A 20434-nucleotide genomic window follows, 5' to 3' on the forward strand; every position below is an offset into this window, starting at 1 on the left:
GAGGATCACACATCTGTTATTGAAGCCTGCTTGACTTTCCTTCCATCCGTGACCTCAACCAGTTTAAAACATTTACAAATGCGACAAAGTTAATGAAAAATTTAAAAGGTGCTATTAGCTTTCTCAATTAGGCCTGTAACTAGACAGGTCGCGAGATGACAATTTCACCCCAATGATATAATAAATAGTATTGATTTAATTTATGTTGCAAAAATCGGAAAAAGTCATTTCACAAATGGTTTGTTAAAAATAAAAAGGAATTTAAAAATCCTATATATTTGTTTGTTCTTAATATTCTTATATAGTTTATAAAACTTCAGAAAAAAGGGTGAAACCAAAGGATGTTACAAATATGTTCAAATGATGTGAATTAGACACATTTTACCCAAGTATTCTAAAGGTTTTCTGACAATCTGATTTTAATTAGCAGTTTAAAACATCTTCCTTATAATTTAAAAATGGGGGAAAATCCCTTTCGAATAACATGAGCTCTTCACTTTCTTTTACAATGTTCCTCTGTTACAATCAAACTTTCAATATCTTAGCTGATATATATGCTTTCAGTAAGTGTGCAGCACAGCGCGAGAGTCAAGACTTTGACACACTATTCACCCCCCACACCATCCCATTTTCATTCAGGCGTTTGACAAACTACGATATCTTAATCAAACCTAATAATTAAACTAACAATTTTTAAATCAATCAGGGGTACTGCATACCACAATGATCAATATCCTTCACTACTTTCACATCCCTACCCATACCGCTCGATCGGTATTCATAGAGTGAAGCAAACAGTCACTGCTGGCTTCTTCCAAAGCTCATTGATGCCACTTACAAAAGCTTCTCAAGACAACGCATCAACTCCTGATGAACATTTAAGCCTATAAAATACTAAAGGGCAGTCCATGGCCACAAAATCACAGCATGAAGGAGGGGTCATCCCTGCACTAGCTGTTGCCTACTCATTCCCACAGAACGCCTTTTTTCTTCAATTACCTTGCCTGTCATTTTGTCCAGATCAGTTGCTATAACAACAAAGTGTTGCTACAAAAACCTGTATGGTACTAGCTGCCATCCTCCTAGGCCATCGCATCCGTTCCGTTTACCCCTCACCCTCTAGGACATCTCCATAATACTGTCAAAATTTCAACTGTGAATGACCTAATGTGAAACACAAGCAGTGAATTGTTGTGCAGTTATGAATGGCTGTTTCTCAGGCAAAATTGATTTTTATAGCTGCAACTAATTCACTCAAAGGAACAGCAGATACAAATTAAATTCCAATGTTTACTGTTTCATTATGTATAGAAAAACAGAGGCAGAAACTGCTACAAGCCTTAAATATTTATTACAATCATTTCTGCCAGTTGCTTTCTTATCAAGACACAGGGCTTCAATTTGGCACTTTGTTATTGAAAACAATTCCACCTTTCATATTTTCACTTACATGCAAGCACTGTGCTACGTATCAGTGGAAGTCTTGGAAATGTTAATTGGTTTAATGATACGACTGTACTGTACTCTGCAATCTACAGTATGTAGAAACCTTGTTTTCAGAGATCAGTAACTGAGCCAAAGCCGACATACAACAAAGTGCAAAACTAACAGGATTATCTAGCCAGTGTATGTGACTTCTAAAATTATACCAGAAACGTAGCTTCAAAATCTGTCCTGACTAACCATGACATATTTTGTACCTTCCTAACCAGAATACAATCTGCAATCAAAGTTTTAGCACCTCAGAAAAGTAATCATGCCCAGTTCTCACTTGAGGTAATCACCCATATTTTGGGTTTTTTCTCGCGCGGTAATGGTTACTGGCAAGAGGGCATAAGTAGCAAATTGTACTAGGTACTATGCAGAATTCGGCTGTTCAACAGTAACCCAACTTCAAGCTCACCAACAGGACAGTTCATGTTCTGATGGCAGAAATTTTCCTTACCCCTGGATGAAGGAATAAAATGGCTTAGTAACAGACTGATATGGGCACATATATACACATCAAGATGGGTTGCATCAATCTGGTGCCCATGTTAACTCAGGCATTAATTTAGACAAAGTTGAGCCACCATATCATTCATGAATACAAGTGACATCTGCTGTACAAGCAAGTATGGTATTATTATTAGCCTGGGTAATAATCACAGCCTCATTGACTCAACCCCATAAATAATCATAGTCTAATTAACAAATTCTGACTTACCTTGACTTTGATAAAGATCGGTCCTGATGAAAAGGCCCTTCAGTCAATTTTCATCCATCCTGAATGCCAAACTTAGTATTTTCCCGTAACAGGATCTAGCTGTTTATTAAATGAGTCTATGTCCTGGCTTGAACCACCCCTTTTAACAACTTTTTGCTACTGCTGATCACCCTCCGTGAAACAAAAACGGTCTGACATCTTCCTAAATTTGCCCTTCAAAATTCTGAAGCGGTGCTGTTTTATCCAGTTGCCATGGCATACCTGAAAGTACATTTTCGGGTTCACTTTCGCTGTCCTGTTAAGTGGCTTGTATACCTCCACAAGATCTCGAGAGGTTGCTTTTCGAGGCAGGAGATCTCTAGTTGATCAGGTTGTTTGCTCACAACTCTTCCCTCTGAAACTAAGGTTTCAGCCGTGTTGCTCCTCTCTGCACTGCCTCTACGTCCTGCTCCCTTATGCCATGGCGACCTAAACTGTGTACCCCAAGTCCGGCCTAACCACAACATTATATAACTTCAGCATGACCTCTGGAGATTTGAATTCAGTTGATTTTCCAATAAAAGACTAGCTTTCCTCGTCAATCCGCATGATTAGACATGATGAGTGTCAAAATTACTAACATCCCTAGGTCTTTTTCAACTTCCCCCTTGGTAAGTTCTCTCTCACCCACAGAGTGTATGTGCGTCTAATTTTTACAAATTGATTTTGGTCCTGTTGATCTATCAGGAATGGTAGCATAGTGGTTATGTTACTGGACTGGTAATCCAGAGGCCTGGGCTAACGATCTGGAGACATGAGTTTAAATCCCACCACGGCAGCTGGGGAATTTAAATTATATTAAATAAATCTGGAATACTGTAAAAAGCTAGTATCATTAATGATGACCATGAAACTACTGGATTGTCGTAAAAACCCATCTGGTTCACTAATGTCCTTTAGGGAAGGAAATCTGCCGTCTTTACCCGGTCTGGCCGATATGTTGACTCTTAACCGCCCTCTGAAATGGCCTAGCAAGCCACTCAGTTGTATTCAAGGCGACGGCTCACCACCACCTTCTCGAGGGCAATTAGGGATGGGCAATAAATGCTGGCATCATCCACATCCCATGAACAAAAAAAAACTTAATTTGCCATTGGTCAGCCCCAGTGCAAACCCTATCAAGTTTTCTTTGTAAGATCTTGGCTGCCTCCAAGTCTGCATTGCCATTTTTAAAAAAAATTAAGCACAAGATTTTGCACTCCATGAAACCATTATTATTGCTTAGAAGATTCGCTTTCTTCCACCTTTTGCCAGGTGCTTTTATGACATTGAAACCACCAAGCAGGCAGCAGGCTGCCAAGGTCCATACATTAGTCTTTCAGCTTTTTATTTTTACTGGCAGAGGTACAAACACCAGGTCACAGCAAGAACTCTTTGACAACCTCACTAATACTGTACTACCATTACTTATCCAAACAAACAGCATCCAACATATACAAACTTATACTGTCTCACTGCTAATCATGTTCTATGGCACTCAAACAGTCAATACATTTCATTTTCATAACATAAATAGTATTGGTGTAAACATTTCCTCAAACTAATTATTTCTTTTTTTTTTTTTTATTTGCAGACTTATATTAACAAGAACAACCAGACCAACAAAAGGAAAGCCACTTTAAACCACCCCATGATTAAGACTAGAGCAAAGCCTTCCTTCATTCAAACACTGAGCAAAATGTTGTGCACATCCCTGGGTCAACCAACAGAGACATAGGGGTTAATTTTCAATGTTACTGCCTGGGTGGTAACCTGATGGAGCGGATCATCCGCTCATTGGAGAACCCGCCTGATTTTCAACCCATTAATTTCAATGGGATGAAAATCAGGCAGGCTCTACGCTCCGTCAGATTACAGCCAGTGCAGTTGAAAATGACCCCTTATTGGGCTTCTGCATGTTCTTTGGTCACTGAAGGGCCAAGGAACCAAACATGTTTTATACCATTTATAAAACTGAACAATTAAATCTAGAAATGTTATTCAATTTTTTTCAGTGTGAAGACTTTGGGGGCAATTTTCCCCAGATACTTTATGCACTAAAGAGCCTCCAAAGTGGTCAAGATGGGGCCGTAAGCTGAAACGGCAGTTTAGCCTGCGTTTGGCACAAGACGCCAACTTGGTAAAAGGAGTTGAAGCTTGCGCTAGGAACGGCCGCCTGGAAGATCGTGAAGGGGCTGACTGCAACTTAAACTGCCTGCTAGTGCTCATTAAGAAGGCTGCGCAGCATTTTGGTGGATAACGCTTGACCTAACACCCTCTCCCAACAGCGACCAGCTGATTGGAAGTAAACAAGTCGATGCAGAGGATTTCAAGAGCTACTTAAAAAGGTATATCATCTTTTACTAATACAAAAGCAAAATACTGCGCATGTTGGAAATCTGAAATAAAAACAGAAAATGCTGGAAAGACTCAGCAGGTCAGGCAGCATCTGTAGAGAGAGAATTACACTTCCTCCCACCCCACTTCCTGTGAGGACTCTATTTCTTTCTCCCAGTTTCTCCATCTCCGCCACATCTACTCTGACGATGCCACCTTCCATACTAGTGCTTCCAACATGGCTTCCTTTTTCCTCAACCGAGGATTCCCCTCTACTGTGGTTGACACGGCCCTTGACCGTGTCCGGTCTATTTCCCGAACTTCTGCTCTCACCCTTCCCCTTTCTCCTGGAACCACGATAGGGTTCCTCTTGTCCTCATTTTTCACGCCACCAGCCTCCACATTCAACAGATCATCCTTCGCCATTTCCACCACTTCCAGTGTAATCCCACCACCAGGCACATCTTCCCCTCACCTCCCCTTTCAGCATTCCGAAGGGACCCTTCCCTCCGTGACACCCTGGTCCACTCCTCTATCACCCCAAACACCCCTCCCCTGGCACCTTCCCGTGCAAGTGCAGGAGATGCAACACCTGCCCTTTTACCTCCTCCCTTCCCACTGTCCAGGGCCCCAAACACCCCTTCCAGGTGAAACAGCGATTTACTTGTACTTCTTGCAATCTAGTATACTGTAGTCACTGCTCACGATGTGGTCTCCTCTACATTGGGGAGACCAAATGCAGATTGGGTGACCGCTTTGCGGAACACCTCCGTTTAGTCCGTAAGGGTGAGCCCGAGCTTCCGGTCACCGGTCACTTTAATTCTCCGCTCCACTCCCACTTTGACCTCTCCGTCCTCGGCCTCTTACCCTGTTCCAATGAAGCTCAACGTAAGCTCGAGGAACAGCACCTCATCTTTCGATTAGGCACTTTACAGCCTGCCGGACTCAACATCGAGTTCAACAATTTCAGACCATAACCTCTGCCCCCATCATTATTTTTCTCTCTCTCACATGGCAGCTGTTGATCATCCTGCCATTGCCATTTACAATTCATCTAGTCATCTTTTGTTTCTTAACTTGTCCCATTACCATCTCCTTTTGCCTTGCACCATCATCTCTTTCGTCTCTTAATCTCTCCTGCCTTCCATCCTATCACAGACCTTCCCTTTCGTTCTTTCCTCCCCTCCCTCCTCCCACTGCCCCATCACTTGCTTAAAAACCTGTTACAGGAAACTTTGGTTTATCCGGAGGTTAACTGTCCGGAACGCTTGAGCCACCGCCAAAAATCAGGAGCCGTTTCGTTAGTTTTTTTTTCTTTTCGTTGCTTTTTTGTCCACCAGTCAGGCTCTGCAAGGTCTCGCTGAAGCTGTTGCTAAGCTACAGAGACGCTTGCAAGGTACGGCCGACTGTTTAGAAGCTGTTGCTAAACAACAGGGTTTGTTGCCAGATACGGAGCTCAAAATCTCCGTATGTTTCAACATTAGTGCTGGTTTGTCCGGCAGTTTTGATGGGACGGCAACAGCTTGGTCCCATCGGTGCAGAATAGCACAAAGTTTCCTGTACATCTCCAACTTTTTCCAGTTCTGATGAAGGGTCATCGACCTGAAACGTTAACTCTGTTTCTCTCTCTACAGATGCTGCCTGATCTGCTGAGTATTTTCAGCATTTTCTGTTTTTATATTACCTTTTACTCTTTACTTGCTGCTAGAGGTTTGAAGAAAATTTTTGAAATACATCGGGAGACTTTCTGGGACACTTTGTCAAGAATTCACCAACACTATCAACAGTTATTTTGGAAATTCTCTAGAATTTCACCTAGAAAGAGTAAGTGCTGTGCTACTCTACCTTATAGGAGTCACCAGGAGAAAGGGAGTGCTTGGTCATAGGCATCTTGCTAGGGATTCCCCCTTGGTCTGCAGGAGGGATGGGAGGAGGACACAAGGCCAGGCAGAGCAGCACCGACTGCTGCAAGAGAGAGGGATAGGAGGGCGAGGTGGACTCCTTCCCCCCTGCGGGTACAGGACATCCCTCCTCCTCCTCGTGACCTCCTCCACCGGGACCACCAGTGCCGCGTCCGAGAACCTGTGCACCCTCACACGGAGTACCCGAGCCATCCTAAAGTGTGCTGCTGTGCGTCAGCCAGTACACTTCACACCTTCAGTGGAAGTGGGTGAGTGGAGCCCACGTATACCGCGCCACAAAAATTGTGTCTAATCAGCGCTTGAGAGCTAAATCTGCAGGTGTTTGTTTTAGCACCTTCAGGCAAATTCAAATTATGGTAATCAGCATTAGGATCAAAATTGCGTGCCAAAAATCAGATTTTCAAACAGGTCTGACTTATTAGCACAGCACCCATTTAGTGCCTGTTTTCACCAAAATAATCCCCTTTATATTGAGCACTGAGCAACTTTCATCTCACAATTTAGTTTCCAAAAATTAAGTGAATCTAGTTTATTCCAGACATTAAATTCCACTTTTCCTAAAAATTACAAAATAAATGCATCAAAAATATATTCCCAAACTGCTAACACTGGAATGCACAGTTTTGCAGCAACTGTAACAACTTATATGTATATTAGCTGTAACGAACAAAAGAACAAATAGCAGGCAATTCCGATGCCCCTGCAATGCTGATCCTTTAAATCTGCTCCAGCAGCTAACAAACCACTTTACCCACAAGAGACTGCATGTACTCAGGCCCTCTGAGTTATCCTACTTTTCTCAACACTAGTAGCAATTTCTGCATAGCAACCTGAACACACTATTTTGATGTACTACTGTACATTAAAAGAGATATTTTAGTTGCATAATTCACTTTCAAACAAAATTAAAATGCAACACAGATAAAAATGTAAATTTTGTTATGTCTAATAAAAATGTTAATTTTATATGTCTGACCTGGCACTAAACACTTACTTTTCAAAATACCTCAAACGCTGCATAATTTTGCACAAATTGTCCTCAACTGGCCTTTAACACAAGAAACACAAAGAGGCTTTTCTCCAAACTTTTTGCTTAAGGTCTTTTAATCCATCTTTGAAGTGATCGTTGCAGAAGTGCGAAACACAGAGGCTTATCCTTCAACTTCATTAACTCAACGATTCCCAGGACAGTATTCCAATTCCCACTCTGTTCTTTATTCATTTCAATAATGTCTTCCACTCATTAATAGTGTTTATCCACTCCTTTGCTGGTGATTCGACATTGGTCAATGTCCTTCAGCCCGAGTGCCTTGGTGAATCGACATTGGTCAATGTCCTTCAGCCCGAGTGCCTTGGTGAATCGACATTGGTCAATGTCCTTCAGCCCGAGTGCCTTGGTGAATCGACATTGGTCAATGTCCTTCAGCCCGAGTGCCTTGGTGAATCGACATTGTGCTCTCCTTCATGCTTTCAATGTGACACTGCAAATCATGTTTCTTTCAATTGTTCAAAGAAATAGTAGCCCCAAATTTCCTACCTTTTAGGGGCACCAAATCTGCATAACCTGGGTATATGAGTGAGGCGGCGGGTAATTTAGAATTAGAGTGGGTCTCTGCTCATTTCTCTGCATTGCAATCTCCGCCGGAAGTGGGGATGCATGCTTCCTGCATCCGTCTCCTTCTGTGCAACATTATTAAAAGAGGCACGACTGGCAGGATGGTATCATCCATCGAATTCCCCACCAGTTCTCCCTCATTTGATATCACCACAATGCCCTTGCATGAAATAGGCACATTTGTTTATCAGTACCTGATCCTGGTGGAAGAGGGGACATAAACATTTTTTTAAAAAGTGCTTCCTGAAAGCAACTGATTGCTAAAGAGAGAAATTTTAAAGCTGGCCAGCTTTGAACTTAAGAATCTTCAGCTGCCCCATTTACACTACAGCAAGGTGCTGCAGCGAAATCCCTCCCCAAACTATGTTCAAGTGGGTGCCCCAGTTATGCCAAAAATGGCATGGAAGCCCATCCGCAATTATGCTAATGCCCCAGTCTGGATTTTGGGACGGGGTTGGAGCACATCCACAGGGTGGGTGAAAGTTCCTTCACGTATGGTATAAGTCTAAACAGTCACTAGCTCTCAGCTCTGATGAATCCACCCTTAGTTTTTCTTTGTTGACATTCTTAACCTTGTTTATGCCCTCTGACCTCATATTCCCAGATCCCTTCCATTGCTAAAGCTGCCTCCAAGAAGCTGTTTCCTCTTTCATGCCAAACACCTTTTTCCCCCCCTCAACAACTCTCTATTAAGGCCCAAGTCCCACATCCATGGTGAAGGAGAGGGATGGGGTTTTTGTAGAACTTCTCTCAAGCTCTTGGACAGGATACAAAAAAAAGCAGAAATAACAACAGAAAATGCTGGAAAAACTCAGCAGGACAGGCAACATCCGTGGAGAGAAGTTAGAGTTGACGTTTCGGGTCGAAACCCTTTTTCAAAACTGGAAAGGAAATAAAATAGATCGAAGGCAGGGCTGCGAAAAAACAAAAGAAGTAAAAGAGACATTAAGAGGTATTCAAAACCAGACGAGATGGTAATAGGACAAGTGGAGACAAAAGACGGCTGAGATTAGGTGTGAAGTGTACTGGCAGGATGAGACAGAGCTGCCATGTGGGAGAGAGAAAAAAAAGGAAAGGGGGGGGGGGGTGGAAGGGAAGACCCAAAACAAAGGGGTGGAAAAAAATATAAGTAAAAATGTAATAGGGGCCGAGGTTATGATCTGAAATTGTTGAACTCGATATTGAGTCCGGAAGGCTGCAACGTGCCTAATTGGAAGATGAGGTGCTGTTCCTTGAGTTTACGTTGAGCTTCCGTGGAACAATGCAAGAGGCCAAGGGCGGTGAGGTCCGAGTGGGAATGGAGCGGTGAATTAAAATGACAGGCGACCGGAAGCTCGGGGTCACCCTTACGGACTGAACGGAGGTGTTCCGCAAAGCGGTCACCCAATCTGCGTTTGGTCTCCCCAATGTAGAGGAGACCGCATCGTGAGCAGCGAATACAGTATACTAGATTGCAAGAAGTACAAGTAAATCGCTGTTTCACCTGGAAGGGGTGTTTGGGGCCCTGGACAGTGGGAAGGGGGGAGGTATAGGGGCAGGTGTTACATCTCCTGCGCTTGCACGGGAAGGTGCCAGGCAAAGGGGAAGGGTTATTGGGGGTGATAGAGGAGTGAACTAGGGTGTCTCAGAGGGAGCGGTCCCTACGGAATGCTGAAAGGGGAGGGGAGGGGAAGATGCATTTGGTGGTGGGATCACTTTGGAGGTAGCGGAAATGGCGGAGAATGATCCGTTGAATGTGGAGGCTGGTGGGGTGAAAGGTGAGGACAAGGGGAACCCTATCGTGGTTCCGGGAGGGAGGGGCAGGGGTGAGGGCAGAAGTGCGGGAGATAGAACGGACACGGTCGAGGGCCGTGTCAACCACGGTAGAGGGGAATCCTCGGTTGCGGAAAAAGGAAGACATGTCGGAAGCACTGGTGTGGAAGGTGGCATCGTTGGAGCAGATACGGCGGAGATGGAGAAACTGGGAGAATGGAATAGAGTCCTTACAGGAGGCGGGGTGGGAGGAAGTGTAGTCCAGGTAGCTGTGGGAGTCAGTGGGCTTGTAGTGAATATTGGTCGATAACCTATCCCCAGAGATGGAGACGGAGAAGTCGAGGAAGGGAAGAGTCAGAGATGGACCATGTGAAGGTGAGGGAAGGGTGGAAATTGGAGGCAAAGTGAATGAAATTGTCTAGTTCGGGGCGAGAGCAGGAAACGGCACCGATACAGTCATCAATGTATCGGAAAAAGAGGTGAGGGAGGGGACCCGAGTAGGACTGGAACAAAGAGTGTTCCACATATCCCACGAAAAGGCAGGCATAGCTAGGACCCATGCGGGTACCCATAGCAACACCTTTGATTTGGAGGAAATTGGAGTTAAAGGAGAAGTTGTTCAATGTGAGAACAAGTTCAGCCAAGCGGAGGAGGGTGGTGGTGGATGGGGACTGGTCGGGCCTCTGTTCAAGGAAGAAGCGGAGCGCCCTCAGGCCATCCTGCTGGGGGATGGAGGTGTAGAGGGATTGTACGTCCATGGTGAAAAGGAAGCGGTTGGGGCCAGGAAACTGGAAACTGTTAAAGTGGCGGAGGGCGTCCGAAGAGTCGCAGATGTAGGTGGGAAGAGACTGGACAAGGGGAGAAAAGATAGAGTCGAGATAGGAAGAGACAAGTTCCGTGGGGCAAGAACAGGCTGAAACGATGGGTCTACCAGGGCAGTCCTGTTTGTGGATCTTGGGAAGGAGGTAGAAGCGGGCTGTGCGGGGTTGGGGAACTATGAGGTTGGTGGCCGCGGGGGGACGATCTCCAGAGGAGATGAGGTCAGTGGCAGTCTTGGAAACGGTGGTTTGATGTTCGGTAGTGGGGTCATGGTCCAGGTGGAGGTAGGAGGAGGTGTCGGAGAGTTGGCGTTCAGCTTCCGCTAGGTAGAGGTCAGTTCGCCAAACAACAACAGCACCACCCTTGTCAGCGGGTTTAATGACAATGTCAGGGTTGGATCCAAGTTCAGAGGGAGGTAGGTTGGAGTGAGTGAGGGGAGCAGAGAAATGGAGACGGCCGATGTCACGGCGACAGTTAACGATGAAAAGATCTAGAGAGGGTAAGAGGCCAGGGGGAGGGGTCCAGGTAGAACGAGAATTCTGCAAGCGGGAGAAAGGGTCAGTCGTGCGGGGGGAAGACTCAAAAAAAGCAGCTCCGATAGCCAATTTGTCTCTCACCTCTAGCCTGCAACCTCTTTCTCTATTCAAACTTTCTGTTGCTTCTCAATTTTAGCAATGCTATTATTTCAGTGCTCCTCTGTTGTTGGTACCACCCTAAACTTTCCTTTCTTGTTCATGCTAATCTGCAAAGATGCCACCCTACATGGTCTTCCTTATTACACTCCATTGTTTGAAATTAAGACTCACATATTTCTTACTTGAATTTCTTCCTCTCCAGGACCTCAAAACTATGAAGCTCCTTACATCCTGGTGTCTTTCCCTCCATCTACAATCTTCTACTCAAACTGAGCATCACCTAATCATCACTCCCTGTTTTACCCCACTTTTTCATTTATTATTTTCAACCTTGATGGTGCGCTGCACGGTGGACTTGGTTAATCAGTAAAAGGTTCATTAATGCTTTCTACTCAAATCCCATCACTTTTTACAAGATCTACGCTTCCAGCAGGAGCTGCACTCAAAAAGGAAATGTGGGACAGAGATAGGGCTACAATACCGTACCATCAATTCTCCGACTGGCGCTCTCTTTAAGGGTGGATTCTTGCTGGGAATGCACAATTTCAATTTATCAAATAGAGAAGCTGCATTCTCCCTGCTGTTCTCTTATGCTTGGAGACCAACAGGCAGAGTGCTTTAATCAGAACAGCCAACTGACTGACTGAAATCTATGACACATGATGAAAATGCACCAGCAGTTGAAATTTTTAAATAAATAAGTCTTTACGAACAAATTGAATGCAGAATGGTTCTCAAGTTTTTCTTAGATGTGCAACAGATTTTTTTTATGAATGCAACCATTAATGAAGACCATACTCCTGCTGGATTCAAGCCAACCTATTAGACAAGGTTTAAACTGAATCTTTGCACTCTGTGCTCTCTTAACATTATAAATTGAAAGAAAAAAAAACCTGCACAACCATGCTTTCCGTGACGATTCAGTGGATATAGAGTGGCACATTCAGCATGTAAGTTGGTAGTTAACTATATAGACCAGGAAGGTCTTGGGGATGATCCATGCTCAGCGTAGTGTTAATTGATCTCAAACAGGGTGGCAATGGGGCATTACAATTAGTATCAGTGCTGCTCGGTTAGAGAGTGGAAAAATTGGCCAGGATTCCTGTTTTTGACTGCTCTCCAGTGCTCCCTGTTGGAAGCACGCATGTCAATGATGGATGAGAGCAGGGTTGGGCTCGGCTCCGACTGTGAAACAGTCTGCTGACAATCACGGGCTAGGTTCAATCACGTCAAATTACCTTTTGGGTAAAGTACTAGAATATTAATGCTACCTGCTATACATCACAACCTGGCATCTTCAGGAAGAAGGGGGCGATTCTGCTAATTGTATCTTTTGTACTGAGTATATGAATAGCAATAATCTACAGTTTTATTTTACCCATTCTGTTGGAAAAGGCAGTCTCAATTTTTTTCTTCTTTCCTTTTTCATATGATCTCTGTGGTCTATGATCGAGTCAACTTGTTGGTTTCTTATTCAACAAAATATTTTCATTGCTCCTCTGACCCTTGTAACTCATAGCCTAATTACACGGGGGACTGGGAAGGAAGATTAATATTTAAAATTTGAAACAATTATCTAGGATTTCAAGAATTCTGATTGTGTTCCAGAATTTACCACACCCAAAAATTCTACATGGTCTTTCATCTGCACCCAGTCACATATTTTCATCTTTAAAAAAAGTATTACAGGAAATACTTCTGAATAAAATTTAAATTATTGTTGCTGTACTAAAAAGTAATACTGAACTAACAAAACACAAGTGCAGTTAGTCATTTAGATAGGAGGTTTATAAGAATTTTAAATAATCAAAATTTCTCCTGAAAATTAAGTTTTGCAATTCACCTTTAGTTTCCTCCTCAATCAAGGTACTTCACAGGAAATCATTATTTTGATCTAAAATGGTCAGCAAAGCACATGAGGGGGTCTGTTCAAAATGGTGCTGTGAAAATAAAAATTGAAGTGATTAGTTCTCTCATTTTATTGCAACTGTACTTTTATTGTTAAAAACACAGCCAGGTAATAATGAAACTATGTAATTCTAAATGATCATGCTAACCTTTATCATACTTTCATCAACTAGAACAGGGGAACTAAGCACATTACGTTACAGTCACAGTCCCTAGTTAAAAAGTGGGTGGAGATGTTTGCAAACTCTATCAAAAGCTACTTGGGAAATCGGCAAGCTGATGCTTCTACTTCACTTAACATGTGATGGCATGCAGATTCTCTACATGTATAATATGGTTTGTCATAAATGGGGCCTGAAGCTTTCATGCGTCAAGTCCTTCCAATAGTGAAAGAGTCCATACCTTTGGTATGCGCTGGAAGCCTAAGCAGTGCTCACAGCGACTGAATATTGATTGAATAAACTTGCCTGGAAAAGAATGCAGTGACTTGTTTAAATATTTCAATAAATCACAGAAAGGGGTCTTTGCAGCTCTGCAGTCCACTTTCCAAAATAATTTATGAGCTGATTTCCTATCAACTAATCCAAACAGTCTTGATGCTATATTTTATCATACAAATAAACACCGAGCGTGTCAGAAAACCCCCAAATGTTTACGCACACACTACCCATGACAAAATCCACTTTCAGCTCTTTTCCAAAACGTACATGAGTTTGGAAACTAATGGCCTGGTTTCTTAGCAAAGCCTGAAACAAAAATCTCTAAATGATGGAATTAAGCAGAGTCTGATGCACAAATCTTTAAAAAAATAAACAATTGAATGTGTGGAAATGAAATCCTTCAAGGACCATTGGTTAGGCCGCATGTAGACTTGGTTATCCTTAAACAGCAGGCCCGGGGCCGCTCTGTTCAAGGCAGCCCAATTTAGGGAAGTTGTTCTGAATCAGGCGTAAGGCCTCCTATTTGCATATGCAAAGGGTCTAAAGCCTGTTTCAGGCACGGGCTCTGGACGCCTACACTTTACCCTTCGCCAATATGGCGGGCAGCACACATCCGGTGCACAATGTGCATGCACACGCCGCCCGCCATACTGGACACGGGCATCTGTTTTACACCTGTAAAACGGGCGCAGCATCAACTAATTTCTAGGCCATAATTTCTTCCAATATTTTGTAACAACTTGACACACCGAAGCATCAAGTCTCTACTTCATGATAAATCCTTCGTGTACATGTAGGGATCATCTGTACATCATCACATAGTAACTGAAGCTGGATCAACAGCTTGCAGATTTCCTGAATTCAATTAATATGGATGGCAATTGTGATGAAATTGAGAAACCAATTAGGACAACTAGAACATGTATATGGTTTCACAGGCTTGGAAATGTTAGTTCTCAGCTGCAAAATAATTCCCCATTGTACTCTCCTGCTAATAACTATTGCGGCATAATTATTATGTAGGTGATGGAACATATCTCAGTCTTCAATTAATAAAATTTCAGCATTACTTTTAAACAGAGTATTCATTAAATATAGGAAGGTTGCATACATAAGAACATAAGAAATAGGAGCAGGAGTAGGCCAATCGGCCCCTCGAGCCTGCTCCACCATTCAATAAGATCATGGCTGATCTGATCCTAACCTCAAATCTTCTATCACTGTGCATCCACCCGAACCCATGTGATCTCCCGGGAGAGGCGAAAAACCAGATAAAGACCCAATGGCCAATTTGGGAGAAAAAAATCTGGGAAATTCCTCTCTGACCCATCTAGGCGATCGAAATTCTTCCAGGAGATCACGCTGTCCCTATATTTTCTACAGTATTTACCTTCTGTAAAGGCGATCTCCACCCCAGCCAGGAACAGGAATAAAACCATCTCCTGAAATCTAACACAGAATTAGAACACAGTAGGAGCAGAACCAGGCTACACGGCCCCTGGGCCCACTCCACTACCCACAGGGCCATGACCATTCCGAACCTAGACTCATGTCCAATTTCCTGCCCGCTCCCCGTAACCCTTAATTCCCTTTACTTCTAGGAAACTATCTATTTCTGTTTTAAATTTATTTAATGATGTAGCTTCCACAGCTTTCTGGGGCAGCAAATTCCACAAACCTACCACCCTCTGAGTGAAGAAGTTTCTCCTCATCTCAGTTTTGAAAGAGCAGCCCCTTATTTTAAGATTATGCCCCCTAGTTCTAGTTTCACCCATCATTGGGAACATCCTCACCGCATCCACCCGATTAAGCCCCTTCACAACCTTATATGTTTCAATAAGATCGCCTCTCATTCTTCTGAACTCCAATGAGTAGAGTCCCAATCTACTCAACCTCTCTTCATATGACCACCCCCTCATCCCCGGGATTAACCGAGTGAACCTTCTTTGTACTGACTCGAGAGCAAGTATGTCTTTTCTTAAGTATGGACACCAAAACTGTATGTAGTATTTCAGGTGCGGTCTCACCAATACCTTGTACAACTGCAGCAATACCTCCCTGTTTTTATATTCCATCCCCCTAGCAATAAAAGCCAACATTCCATTGGCCTTCTTGATCACTTGCTGCACCTGCATACTAACTTTTTGAGTTTCGTGCACCAGGACCCCCAGATCCCTTTGTACTGCAGTACTTTCCAGTTTCTTGCCATTAAGATAATAACTTGCTCTATGATTTTTCCTGCCAAAGTACATAACCTCACACTTTCCAGTATTGTATTCCATCTGCCAAATCTCTGCCCACTTACTTAGCCTGTCTATGTCCCTTTGCAGGTTTTTTATGTCCTCCTCACTCACTACTTTCCGTCCCATCTTTGTATCATCTGCAAACTTTGATATGTTACACTCGGTCCCCTCCTCCAAATCGTTAATATAGATTGTAAAGAGTTGGGGACCCAGCACTGACCCCTGCGGAACACCACTAGTTACTGGTTGCCAATCTGAGAACGAACCATTTATCCCAACTCTCTGCTTTCTGTTAGAGAGCCAATCCTCCACCCACGCCAGAATATTACCCCCAATCCTGTGATTTTTTATCTTGAGCAATAATCTTTTGTGTGGCACCTTGTCAAATGCCTTTTGGAAGTCTAAATACACTACGTCCACTGGTTCCCCTTTATCCACCCTGTATGTTACTTCCTCAAAAAACTCCAGCAAATTTGTCAAACATGACTTCCCCTTCATGAAACCATGCGGAGATTGTCCTATTAAATTATGTTTATCCAAATGTCCCGTTACTGTCTCCTTAATAATGGACTCTAACATTTTACCAACCACTGATGTTAGGCTAACAGGTCTATAGTTTCCAGCCTTCTGCCTACTACCCTTTTTAAATAAGGGTGTTACATTAGCAGTTTTCCAATCTGCCGGGACCTTTGCTGAGTCCAGTGAGTTTTGGAAAATTATTACCAATGCATCCACAATCCCTACCGCTACTTCCCTCAAGACCCTAGGATGCAAGCCATCAGGTCCAGGGGATTTATCCGCCTTGAGTCCCATTATTTTACCAAGTACCACTTCCTTAGTGATTTTAATCGTATTTAGTTCCTCCCCCCCTAGAGCCCCCTGTTTGTCCAGTGTTGGGATATTCTTAGTGTCCTCTACTGGAAAGACTGATACAAAATAATTGTTCAGTGTTTTTGCCATCTCCATGTTTCCCACCATTAATTTCCCGGACTCATCCTCTAAGGGACCAACATTTACTTTAGCCACCCTTTTTCTTTTTATATAACTATAGAAACTTTTACTGTCTGTTTTTATATTTTTTGCTAATTTACTTTCATAATCTATCTTCCCTTTCTTAATCAATCTTTTAGTTATTTTTTGCTGTCTTTTAAAGACTTTCCAATCTTCCATCCTCCCACTAGATTTGGCTACCTTATATGCCCTTGTTTTTAGTCGGATACTATCCTTAATTACTTTACTTAGCCATGGATGGCTATCTTTTCTTTTACACCCTTTTTTTTAACAACATAACCTCTCTTATTTCTAGCCAAGTCAATGATATTTTTTCACAGCAAAGGCAACTCTTAACTTCAAAGGAGATTCAAATTTCCCACACTCTGGGGACCCAGCCCATCAGTCACCCACTCCCTTCAGTGCAGGAAATTTGATTAAATATGCTGCAGAGTGGGGCAAGAGACCAACGTTATAGATTGTGAAATAAAATATTCTTCTGTATATATTTTATTATATTTGACATTGTACTGGCATTGAACTGGTTGGGACTATGTTTGGCTCCCAGTCACTGAGCTCCGGGTACAGGCTGATTACTATATTTTCCAATTGTACATGCAAAATTCACTAATTTCAGCCAGAAGTTGATACAATTTAAGGCTTAATCCCCCGTCCACCTTTTAAGATGTTTAAAAAATATATTTACTTTTGATTCATAGTATCAATAGAACTTTCAGGCCATTTAGTCCATCATGTTTATGGTGGTTCAAGCTCCAACTTGCAGCTACTTACTCTAATCCTAGTTCCCGACTATTTCCCCCATTCCCTTTCTAGTATTTTTCTTCTTTAAGTGTTAATCTAATTCAAATGTTGTGATTTCACAGTCACTTGTATCGAGCACAAATAAAAAAGTTAATCATTTTTTAAATATACAGGAAACTCTTTGGTATCCGGCACCGATGGGACCGGCGTGTTGCCGGTTGATCAAAAATTCCGGATGACGGAGAGGGTTATCTACCAAGGCTATTTTTAACAAAGAAAAATAATCTAGAAATGTGCAATATACAGTAATTGGGTACTCACCTACAGAATGTTGTGTTAAATGGATGGTGGAAGATTCTTGATTAAGTACAGTACTGCCAGTTGAGGGTAATGCAATGCAATGACTACCAGCAGCGTGGAAGACACACAGTACCCCTATAAAATGGTGGATCAGAAGAGATTACCGACAGAGTCAGACTCCTGTTACAGGAGTATTGAGGTGTTCCGACTTCCGACAGCGCCAAGAAGCCGAGTAGTGGCAGTTTGGAGAACTACCCCCACTGACTAACTCGGCCACCGCGGGAGACTCGGACTCGGCAACATTGCCGGTTATTGAGGTGTAGTTTTCGGAGTGAGAATTTTGCCGGTTAATAGAGAATTCCGGATATTTAGGTGCCGTTTAAACGAGAGTTTCCTGTAATTAGAAATGTATAACAAAAACTGGATGTCATTTTATGTTGTTTAAGTTACTGTTTTATAAAAACTTATATTCAAATCTCTTTACTACCATTCCAGCATGTGCATGACTGAGGCACCTTTCCTAACTGATGTACCTTAGTGTCCACATCACAGCTATCCATCTATCTCTATTCAACACCACCATTTCCTCCTTGATTTCAGTGAGAACCAGGAAATGCTGCTAGGAATACCCCAGTTGGTGACAGAAACCAAACTATCTCACTAGTTAATAGAGACGTTTATGTTTCACACTGGAGGAGACATTAGGATAGCCACACCTCTCAAGGAGGAAACAGCAATGTTTAACATGGAGACATCCAAATAACCAAGATTGTGATTCCAATGCATTTCGCATTTCAAAGCAGAAGGGGAGTCAAGGGAGAGATGTAGAGACCCAAGAGTGAGCTGACAGGAGACAAGCTACCTAATTATGCTTTGGCACAAAGAAGTAAACTAGAAGAACTGAGTGCAATGGTAAGAAATGTAGGCTGGATGCAAAGGATTATGTGATTCAAGAAAGAAAATGATCTGCTGTTTCAGAATGGTCTCACAAAATTAGAGACAGTTGAAAGATATGAGTGGGGTAAAAACATGACGATTACAACTTAGGGCAAAGTAAGGTTATTCTTGTTTTAGAGGTCACCCCAGTGTCATTAAATACATATTCATGGAGGATTTGAAAGAGATGCAAACAGAAAATCTATTACAAAGATTTAACTTTAAACTCTTCAAAAATGCAGTTGTACTCACATGCTTGTGATCATCTTCAATGCTTTTTACAAATTGGAACTTTTCAATTTCAATCAAGAAAATATTCCTGAGATTTCTATTTGTTCATTTATTTTTTTTAAAAACTTAAAACCATGCAATGAGAGGTACCATTGAGTAAGTTTTGATGTATTGAGAAAGAATCTATAGTGATTCTGCCATTAATCTACCAAATAGGAGAGAAATGTATTACAAGAAAAGCAATGCAGCTATCCTGTGAGACACTAACTTCAGTGTTGGTGGATTGAGAAGACTGCAGCTGTATGTACCTGCCACTAGCATCCAGAACTTGTTTCTTAAGCAGTCAGACCTGATGGGCTCACTATTATTTCTTGCCATTCTATTTAACCTCAAGACAAGATGAAGGGAAGAAACACTGGGGTGAATTAGAGATCTATCTTTAGTTTTTCTTAAAACAAAACTTACCTACACTGGTTCATTTCCTAAGCTCAGTTACTAGTGCCAGTCCTATGTAACTCAACTATCACAGTCATTAACCTGTTCCAACATTAATTTTCAGAATGCTGCAACAGTGTAAAAACAACACAGGTTAACATGATAGTCCTTAAAAACCAAATTTGTGCTGAGCTGAGCGCTCTCTGTCTTACATAAATATACTGTCCTCTCACTTTTAGTCTCTGGAATGCCCACTGGGAGGGCAGTATATTTGTTCTAAGGTTTTACTTGCAGTCAGCATTCGCCTCAGCGCTAAAGTCAAGGGAGTAATGGGCTGGGCATTAGCACTCCTGCATCATTCTGTTACCAAAATTAATGTGGGAACAGGGCATAATCATAATAGGACTAAGAATTCTGTAACTAAAAATGTGGAAGAAACCAGGGCATGTTAGTTTCATAGTTTGTTTTCTAACTGACAAATGTGGAAGAAACCAGTGCATATTAAGTTTCATAGTTTGTTTTCTAACTGACAAATAGGGATAGGCTCACAGAAACCATTTTTGTGAGCACTTCATCAAGTATCGCTTTAAACATAAAATTATAATCATTTTGCAATAAATGTATCCTTAAGAGAAATGAAGGTACACAAAAATTATATTAAATATGCTTCTAATTCATTTAAGGACCTCATGTGATGTCTCTAACAAAATCTCAGCTTCCCAACCCTCTCCTCCAACAAATCTATACAACTTGATTGACACCAGAATGATGAACACATTATATTTCAATATAATAGAGCTAACTTAAGATGCAAAATGTCAAGTGTTTCCAAAAACAACTACGCAGACAATAAGTTGCAGGTTTTTCCGCCCACATTTAATCGTT

At 42.3% G+C, this 20434-nt stretch overlaps 1 protein-coding gene across 7 annotated transcripts in view; it reads right to left on the reverse strand.

Moving 5' to 3' along the window:
- The window catches only part of fgfr2 (fibroblast growth factor receptor 2), a 177828-nt gene that overhangs the window by 155464 nt on the left and 1930 nt on the right, over positions 1-20434 (reverse strand). For 3 of the 7 annotated variants that reach the window (XM_085994560.1, XM_085994556.1, XM_085994558.1), the window contains exons 2-3: positions 13148-13244; positions 8021-8298 (exon numbers count right to left, since the gene is read on the reverse strand). The exons of 2 other annotated variants lie outside the window; for them this stretch is intronic. The gene's annotated coding sequence lies outside the window, so the exon portion shown is untranslated. The remainder of the gene's footprint in view (positions 1-8020; positions 8299-13147; positions 13245-20434) is intronic. 2 more of the 7 variants (XM_085994559.1, XM_085994557.1) reach the window with 1 other exon arrangement.

The sequence above is a fragment of the Somniosus microcephalus genome, chromosome 8 (assembly GCF_052327205.1).
Source record: "Somniosus microcephalus isolate GS21.2 chromosome 8, FLI_Smic_1.0, whole genome shotgun sequence".
NCBI lineage: Eukaryota > Metazoa > Chordata > Chondrichthyes > Squaliformes > Somniosidae > Somniosus > Somniosus microcephalus.